This window comes from Dreissena polymorpha, chromosome 8, assembly GCF_020536995.1.
Source record: "Dreissena polymorpha isolate Duluth1 chromosome 8, UMN_Dpol_1.0, whole genome shotgun sequence".
Taxonomy (NCBI): domain Eukaryota; kingdom Metazoa; phylum Mollusca; class Bivalvia; order Myida; family Dreissenidae; genus Dreissena; species Dreissena polymorpha.
In genome coordinates, this window is record NC_068362.1 from 40,674,324 (window position 1) to 40,685,253 (window position 10,930).

The following is a 10,930-nucleotide window of genomic DNA, read 5'->3' on the forward strand; positions in this document are numbered from 1 at the left end:
GTAAAGATGAGGTTTATGAAATCATGATATGAACAGTTACGTCTATCATTACCCATTACTCTAGGGCAATAAAGTGGCGCGCGCCTGTCAAAAAAATTTACTTGCTGCACGTGCGTAAAATGACAAAATACCAAATAGTCGAAATAGTAATCATATGATGCCTAAGGCGGTACACAGGTCATATTAAGTAAATGGCTTGTCAGATGTCAAACTGTCGTGTACTTATCCGAAGTATGTTTTGAGGAATTGACTAATATTTTTTCGTTGTAAAGAATTTAATTTTTTTTGAATAAGATATCACAGTAAGCTGTCATGACGATATTTAACAATAACTAAGGGGATATTTATAAATATTTGCCATGATTTTGAACAACTGATACTTGTTTCACCACGACGCAGATAAAAATATCGAGATTTGAAGACAACGCCGAAGAAGAGCGACTTCGCGAGACAACGCCTTCCACAACGAATAGAAGAAACAAACAACATAATTAGAATGGAACATCACGGCGTTTACTCTCAAAGTGAATACCTGGTTCTATCGCTAAAAGAAGACCAACGCCAGAAGATTTCGAAGGACAACAAGTGACGCAACACTGGACACAATACTTGTGACGTTAAACACTATAGAGTAGATGCAGCCGTTCAACTGTTTGACGTGCGTAGATAACGCATTTGGAATGATACTTCCGAGGCCTAAGACATCAAGGAGAACACTGCTATAGTTAATACCTCGTGAGCATTATGGCCAATAGAAGATCTTAATGTCCCAAGAGAAATGAAGACGCTGGAACCAAGAACAAAAGTACAATCAACAACAACATAAACAACAATGCGATCACAAAGGTTTTAACCGATGACACAATTGATAAGCAACGCGGTACGCATCAACACCATATCCAGAGACAACATCACGATGGATTCAACAACAGAAACAACGACGTGATGACGGCTGGTTCAGCGACAAAAACAACAGAAACCACGATGACATATCCAGCCTCGATGTGAACCTTGATACGCAGATGAGTGTAACCGACCACGTGCGATTTGCCTACACAGCTTGGCGATAGATAGAGCTTCTTCACGACAGCAATGGTAGATAACATCACCCATGAATCAACATAGACAGAAAACAAAAAACCAAGACATCTACTTGACAGCAACAGGTACATATTCAACCCGGGCAATACCTACTTCGAATGGACAGCACAGGAGGTCACTAGTCAAACAATGCCTGTAGTGTTACGTGGACAATCGATCAACGTCATTTAACATTGATACATGATATTGTAAGACACTTGTCATTCAGGATTTGATCTTTCTAAAGATTTTAAATCATTTAAATCATAAAATATAAAATCTTTCTTTAATAAAAATGAGGTGTGTCGCATAATTGGTGTATTTCATGTATATTCCTTGTTCGGTGTAACTGAATACATAATATCTGTCTTCATGAAGAAATGCATAAATGGGCATCATATGTCATCGTCAAATTAGACGAGAAAAATGCACCAAGTTATTGCCCATGGCTGGGTTCACTAATTAGTTATGTCTATGGTAAGCACATGCAGCACTGTTAATTTGTGTATATTTTCATGTTAAATGACAGGTGAACTTTCATATATGCAGTTAAACAAACGTGGTCTCGCTTAATTATTGGCATATATATGCACAAGATATGTAAGTCACACATAAAGCCATCCCGTATCAGGTAATTCAACTCATGTTAAAGTCAATCATCCAGACAGCCGTCACCCAATTTATTTGTCCATTATTGTATAAATTGGCATCTGCGTTGAATGAAGAGGGGTCCTAAGTTTGACAATCGAGTAGGGTAGTCACGTTTTCTTGACGTGGTGGCCAATAGGCCGCCACGCTGTAAAATTGTACTTCATGAACATTAGAAGCGTTGTGTTAGAAATTATTTAACAGAAATAAATCTCGATGAAAACAGAAATGAACTTTGGTTTTTACTGTGTGTTTTCCACGAACAATACGCAATTACGCTACATGTCATTTCAAAATGCAGTTCGGGGTTATCGTATATGTGTCATTTCAAAATGCAGTTCGGGGTTACCGTATATGTCATTTCAAAAAACCATCTGCCCGTATGCACGGAGAAAGTAACTTACAAGCGTTACGTAACTAATACACGTTATAACACGTCTCGTGATGACCCTGACACTTGGCATTTTGTCACAATGATGGTTTTGGAAAGTTGCCACTGAAATACGACGGGTTTCACAGACAGGTGGGCGGCGCGTATTAGCCGGCAGTTTTATTTTGTGAGTTTACCATTGTACATTTTATGATGAAATTATCATTACAACATTTCAGAAACTTTTCTTATTCAAAATATCATATCGTAGACTTGTGACCCACTGATGAACGTAAATAATTGGAATAAAGTTGCTCATAAAGACGAAAATAGTATGCCTTAAATTGTACTTATGTTAAATAGAACAAATATTTTAAAAATGTTCATCGATATGTAATCAGACTTTAAAAAAACACGCTAAAATATATTAACGTGAAGTATTCCACAGCCGGAGCTGAATCATGCCATTATTTCCCGCAACAAATACACCGTATGGCAACGCTTAATAAGCAATGCATTCTTTTTTCACTCTGACATAAGACATGAACGTACCCATACATATCATGTTAAGTTTATTTAACGAATATGTATCATCAATTTTATTAAACTATATCTGTGAGCTTTGGGGATTAATCAAAGCGCAAAACATTGAGCGAGTTCATCGTATATTTTGTAAAAGATGTCAACAAACTTATTATAGCTAGATGCCGAAGTTGGACGATTCCCCTTGTATTTAGACAGATATGTCAGGATCGTTAAATAATTTTTGAAATTATATACTTCAAAACAGGGTAATTGTATTCTAAAGGACATTTTACTATCACAGATTGGAAATTGGACGCAAAAATAACACACAAAAAATGATCATCGAAAGAATGGGACATTCTTAACCAAACCGGCTTTAACGATGTATTGCTACTCCCCGAATCTGTTATCTCTAATCAATTTATCCCGTTACTTAAAAACAGACTACGAGACCAGTATATCACTAACTGGAATAACAGTATCACATCGTCTAGTTCAATGATTTTATATAAGGAATTAAAACCACTATTCTAAAGATCGGAGTATCTAGATATTGTTGAAAATAAAAAAAAACATAGGAACATTATTGCTAAATTGCGTTTGTCGGCACACAAATAATTTATTGATACGGATGTTTAAACACCAGAATATTGCTAGAGATCAACGCAAATGTGTTTTATGCAACAGTTATGATATCGAGGATGAATAACACTTTGTTCTTAAATGTCCTTACTATGCCGATGTTAGGAATAAATTAATTTCAAAGTATTATAGATCTCGCCCAAATATGTTCAAGTTTATTAAACTACTTAATACCGGAAGGTGGAACAAAATAGTGTTAAAAACTAGCCATATGTTGTTTGAAATGCGAGAAAATCCGAGAAAATGTCTTATATATGATGTATAAATTATATATCTTTTACAAAGACAATGAGCTAAGAATAATGTAATACTAGTTGCCATTATTAAACTACGTTTTAACAGTATGTGGTCACTATGTTTTAACCTCATCCATGTAAAATTCTCACTAAAACATGTGGTGTTTCATTCCCTTTTAAATTCATCTTTCTTCGAAATGATGGTTTATGTATTTAATTGAAACGCATGCTGTTATTGCATAATTATGTATGTTTATGACGATGGGCTTTTTATATGCTTAAGTCGAAATAAAGTTTTCTGTTCTGATCTGTTCAAAATCCTTATCATTCACCGATTGTCTATCCGACAGCATTATTTACCCGATGAAGCGTCTTGTCTTGAAGCGTAATGGGGGTCTTTGTAATTTTTCTTAATATCATCTGTTAATTACTCGTGAACTCAACTGTATTTATAGTGTATTTGTATGTATTTACTCTATTGTGTTATTTAAATCGGTCAAATAAAATTTGGAAAAATTGTCTTTCATTATTGATTTAGATCCTTTTTATGTTGCATTCGTTTTTAACAGTAAGTCGTGGGCGTATCTTGATATCATACAACTCGGTCTATAAATACTTTATTTAATGTTTTCAAAAAGGATAGTGTATGGCTTTGACGGTTTTTTACTTTTTTTTGAGCCTGAGCACATACACACTGTTGCGGTTTTAATAAGTGTCCGTTTTATTCATATATCAATGTCGCTGGCACAAGAGGCCATTAATTTTCCCGACAACAATTGCGCCGTTTTTGGAGAAGTTCATAAATCGGCAAAATGGATATTATGAAATTTGATATAAATAATTAACACATCTTTGTTTCTAAAAAATCCCAGCATTTTAAACCGCGTTAATTGAGCCAACAGAACCTCCGGTATTACGGGGCGCATGCACGGCACGCGATTAGGCACTTTAGACGTGACGTCAATGCTCGTGACACGCGCATGACAAATAAACGCGAAGTAAACCTAATTGCCAATCATATTGCAACTGTTGCTCTAAGTGATTTATTGTCACACTGTTTCACTTTCGTTTCGGGCAAACGGTAAATAACAAATGTTGGCAAACAACGTTAATTCTTTTTATCTCTTGGTATTACATTTTAAAAAATAGCGATAAACAACAACATAGTATAATGTAACTCATTTATCATTTATTTTATTGTTGACATCATAATGGACTGTGGCAGCTTTAACAGACTGTCACCATTTGATGATACATTAAAATTGAAAAAAACCCAGTGTTTCATGTTAAGCAACATTTTAATTGACGTTATGTACAATACAAAGATTGTAAAGATTTATAATATTAAAAGCATTTGTGTTATTGAAACCTATTTATTTAATCCATCGATGAACAGTTTGATCAAAATATGATTTTTTCACTTTATGGGTGTTTGCCACGGGAGTTAGAATATAAATCCCCGATTTCACGCGAGAGCGATTGATATGTGTTTACATTTTTTTCTTAACCGCAATTAACGGTTCATTTAAATATTGTTATAAGTTGTTGTGTTAAACTGCTAAAAGTTTAAAATACACTTTCCAAATTTCAGCAAAGAAACTTGTTGCGCCATAGCCAGAATGCAATAAACGAAATGATATATGGTATATTGTTATTGACAGTTTATGTAATTCATAGTATTCTAGTACTGGTATATTAACTTAGCAACGAAACACACATCATGCAGGTGTAGCGCTAAACCCATTTATGCCTGGTGGACTCTTCCATCCTTCTTAATTGGATCAATGTATTTCCAAAATTAGGTAAATTTATGATTTTTTCTTGTTGACCCAACATTGCATTTTTAATCGATGCTTTGTGAACGATTGCACTACTACGTTTGGCAAGTAAAACATTAAGTGAACATACTTCGGTTATAATTGAACAAAAAACAAATACGAGTAAATTTTTAAATAAAAAATATCAAAAAGAGCAATCATTGAATAGAATTAATGCAACCACATATGTTAGGAGCATACTCATATAAGGATCGGAATAAGGCGATGCGAATTTAAAATACAAAGATAATAGTAAACAGTAAATGATTCACAGATCTATATATGTATGGTGACCTAGACGCTTGCCTCAAAGAATAGGGCACGTGCACAAGTCTAGACATCTGGAGTTACACTTGTAAATAATACTTAAAGCATCTTACGACATTCCAAACAATACTCAAAATTAATAAAATACGCATATTAAAACATAATGTTGAACTTAAATGGACTGATATTGTCGTGTATGGAACGCGTCATTGTAAATAATAATGTAAAATAATACTATAATAAATGTTTTATATTTAACCTTAAAATAATTCATTAACCTTTGAAGTAACGGTGGTAACGCGCGACACACGGTCCCATTTAATTTTAAATTTGTCAAAAGTTATGTCCATAATCTTGAAAGTATTCGACATATCAGAGCTCCAGAAGGCCGTTATGGAGAATAAAGTGCTATTGTATCAATTGACCGCGGGGATAGAAATATTGCTCTTCAATAAAGTGCTATTGTATCAAATGACCGCGGGGATAGAAATATTGCTCTTCAATAAAGTGCTATTGTATCAATTGACCGCGGGGATAGAAATATTGCTCTTCAATAATGTGCTATTGTATCAATTGACCGCGGGGATAGAAATATTGCTCTTCAATAAAGTGCTATTGTATCGATTGTCCGCGTGAGTTTTAATTCTTAACAAATCCATTTTGTAATATAAATTTATTGTATATAACAAGTAAATCATCAAATTTCTGAAGTCTTAAGCTTTAAATTTTGGTATGAACAGCATTTTCAGAAATGTTTGAAAATCAAAACCCTTTATAAAAATGTATAATAAAGCATGACTGACATATAACTTAAATACTATTGTCTCTTTTCAATTCAAGCCTCCTCTAAAGTTTCAAAGCAAATTCCTAGTTTAATGTTTATCATCTACTACACAGTTTTACTTTCACCACCATCAACACAGGTAAGCCATCAAAATTGTCAACAACTGTGACATCAGATTGGACCTTGAAACTTTTTGTATAATAACCGTTTTCCATAGGTTTTTTACGGACCTATATCAGATATTGAGCTGATTTGTGGTATGCGAGTCTACCTTCATGACCGAAAGGTAGTGTGAAATTCGTTTCGGCCTATTGATATTTGGCGAACTTATGGGCCTTGGACTTAAGATTTCACTATAATAAGTTTAATAATAACCGTTTTCCTGAGTTGTTTTCGCAACTCTTTCAGATATTAAGCTGGTTATTATACCCAAGGTAGGGTGGAATATGAAAGTTGGACTCTCCGTCCGTCTGTCCGGCATTTCTTTATCCAGGCCTTTTTTTCAAAACGCTTTAAGATAGTGATCTGATAATTAATGTGTGAGTCTACCTACAAGACTTTCGGATTAAGTATGACTTTCGTCCCGGTCCATTGATTTTTGGCAAAGTTATGGGCCTTGGCCTTTGACAAAGAAACTTGCCGGTACAAAGTAATGAATATTTTTCCATATCACCTCTCTAATTGAACACATATTATAGAACTAAACGATAAAATTTAGAATAAAATAAGTCCACTTTAACACAGTAGACCCTTTTCACAAAACATTGTTAAGAGGGCGAAGTCACGTGACTCGCAAATTTCCAGAACGAGGCTGAACGTGTATCATTTTCTAATAGTGCCACGCAACGCCGCATCTGAATTCAACCATTCATTCTTGTGAACATTCAGCGGCGCAATTATATTTTCAACACTAGATGACATTGTCAGAATAAGCAGTAATATATACTTAACATTTAAAATGTAAATGCATTTAATAAATGTTCTGGATTAAAGTAATTGTTTTATTCAATTGTTTGCACACGTTTTGACACTCTTTGTATGAGCATTTTTATCGCGGCGTTTAATCAAAGATCGATCAATAATCTTGTTTATTGATAGATCTGTGGTTTCATGGCCCCTGTGTTCAGCACAGTCCTATTATCTCGTTGTGACCAGATACTGTGCCGACAAATACTAAATCACATCAAGTTGTCATACACAACAGATAGCAGATGTCTAGTCATTTATAACAATTTATGATACCTACATGTCTTCTCATGGTAGTAGAATTTCGTTGTCATTTATCTGGCTTCCCGTATCAGAATAGTGAGCAGATCGAGAGGCTTTCCGTGCCACAACGAAAGCGAAAGTTGGCATTGTTTAAGTAAAATTGATAAAAAATACTATATAGCGTACATTCAACGTAAAGATTTGATCATTAAGATGATATCAATGGCACGCGATTTTGACATATTACGGAAAAGCTATGTTAAAAAGTCATCAAAGTGGCATGTATGCACGATTGTTCAACCACCGTCGTCATCATTCCATCTTCGATAGAGTTTGTGATAAGTGTTTGGACCTGCGGAATACTGTGAACCTGTAGCTGGATATATGCTTCAACTCATGGACCATCTCTTTTTATGCACAAATGTGTTAACGGTTTTATTTTTAGATTTTCTTACCTGTTTTGTGAATTCCGAGCATCCATTTTTCTTGTTTATGACAGAGAGGCAGCGAAGAATAAACAGATCGGCAGCATTTTAACAGAAAGGCGACCCATATGCTTCTACACCTTGTGTCTGTAAACACTGCGACTCGTGTAACGTGGTGCGTTCTCTCATGTCGCCTCGATGGCATACCCTTCAAAACGGTCAAGCTCTCGATATGCAATACAAAGGCATTGTCAATGCTTCGTAGTACTTCATTATACTAAATAATCAAGTCTGCAGTGAGAATTTACACTGTCCAATGGTGCAATTGTTTTGTTAACGCTTCGGATTACTTCATCATACTAAATAATCAAGTTTGCAGTGAGAATGTACACGGTCGTATGGTCCAATTGTTATGCTTCAATCGCTTTTATGTTTTCTGGTATTAAGTTACATGTGTGCAAGCGCAATATGTGCAGTGTTTTATATCCGAAAGAGAACTACTCTCAGTATCCGAAAACAAGGTCAGATATCGTCATAAGCACGTGCAACAAAGAACCATTTGTTCTCGCCAGTTTAAATCACCAACTGATAAGCGTACGGTTGTGATGAGAAAACAATTAACATACAGACTGCTCTTCTTTTCTTCCCTTAACACATATTACCCCACCGACTGGAATTAGTTTGCATTTTTTTATGTATTTTTATATACTGTATTTAGATTCATGTTCATGAAATCAAAATGAAAATAAAAGGTATTGCGACATATGCTCCGAAGGTAAATTTACATCTTTTCTGTTCAATCAGTGTTTAAGTGAAATTTTAACAAATAAAGACTCTAAAAACAATATAAAATGATACAGATAACCATATTCATTCATACGGACGATTGCAACACTGTACAGCGAAGCGCTCGAGTGTAGGCATTGTAATTTATATTTCAAGACTCAATTCGTAAAGTCGTCCCATAAGTAACACATGACATAATTTTATTATATGGCTTAAAGTAGAAACGGCATTTTTTTCAAAATTGAAGTCGGATATGGGGAACATCTGCGGGCGGCTCTGCTTATGCAGTGAATAGTGCCATCTCGGGAGCCCGTTGAGTATGCTCAACGAGCTTGGGAAACCGTCCTAGGGTTTGGGTCGACATCCGGTGACGGCACGCGAGGCTGAAAAGGCGGCGAAGCGCGCAAGGGGCGAGAAGAAGCATTCTTGAAATAAATGCAGTCAGCATCTTCCCGATTTCCTTCCGGGACCAAGGAAACCATGCATGCACTGTCTTTGCAATCGTCTACCAGTGCACACTAAATTCTCTTTGGTCACCTTGCACTCGTCTTCTTGGATAAGAACTATAACTTTGGGAAATATGTCCTATTTTGGCTGAAAATCGAAATTTTCAATTAAAACGTAACAAGTAAATCAATCAATTTATTAAATCAACGAATAAAACTGTTTCAATAAGTACACGAAATTCGATTGTGTTTTTTTAATGGAAACCTGACCACAAAATGTGATGTTGAATGTGATGTTTCTTGTGATGTAAATAATCTCGAGCATACTTAAATTGATACACACTGTGACCCTAACCAAATTATGGCAGAATTTTCAATTATTTAAATTCAAAAAAGGAAATATTTTAAAGCTCATGATACAACCTGCTAAAAATACTTTTACCTGATTAAAACAAACAAAGATGGTGCAACAAACAGTGTAAAAAACAGAATATGAATTTTATAGAGCTTCAGAGTCATACTAGCATTATCTAAGTAAAAATGGACATACACGACAACAAATGATTGCAATGAAAAACGATTACAAGTATACGTCCATAAAACGAAATTTAAATAAAGCAATGATCAAAGTGAGATAAAGAAAACTGAATGACGAAATCAACCGACAAATATCGTTAAACGAATTTCATAATGATTTCAGTAGATTACCGGATGAAGGTTTCGTAAAAGATAAATTCGTTTGATGTCAAAACATTATTACATGAATTTGATAATAGGCCAAACGCAGAGAATCTCTATACCCCGAACTAATTCATTTTATATCGACAAAATAACTAACTAATTCAACAAAACAGTTGAAAAAAATAAAAGTGCATGCGCATGGCAATATTATTTATGACTACTTTAAAGAAACAATACATATCATCACCAAACCGTTTAAAGTATTTTTTAAAATTAAAAACTTGATAAAAAAGGGGTCGCCGTTGCAGCTGTGTATCTCATTTAATCATACCAGTACGTTAACGTGGGGAACATATGACCCGCATCATGCGAAAATGGATCTTATGTCATATGCGGCCAGCGCAGCTCCAGAAAGTATGCGCTGACAGTCTGGTCCGGATCTACTTGTACATTGTCCGCTAATGTGACCGCGGAACGTTGTCTGAGTTAACAGAGGACATGTTAGCTCCTGACCAGTCTGCGCGGGCTAGGCTGGAGCTTCGCTGGCCTCATACGTCATTAGACCCATTTTCGCATGACGCAGTTCATATCAGACCCAAGTAAAAAAACCAAAATCTGTAGCGCAGTCTATGAAATATAAATGCCCTAATAAAAAAAAGGTAGTTGCAGAATAGAGATAAACTGTGATGTTGCTATATTGAGGCATATCGCGTTAAACTTCAGAGACAAATGATTTACGCGCTCATTTGCGAAAGGAGTAGAAAGGAGTTATATGACAGGTTAAACACACCGGATATTCATCGGACATAATACAGTTGGAAAACATTGATTCAAAAGTAGAATAGATACGGTCAAAATATATACGCGTTTAACTAATTAAAAGTTTAAACAAAATAGTGTTAATTTGTTAAAGATGCTTTAGAATATGAAAAAATGTCATATATTTGAAGTTTCAAATAGAAAAAGTTCACAAAGAAACAAAGACATGATATTTTAATCCTTGTTTAAATTATT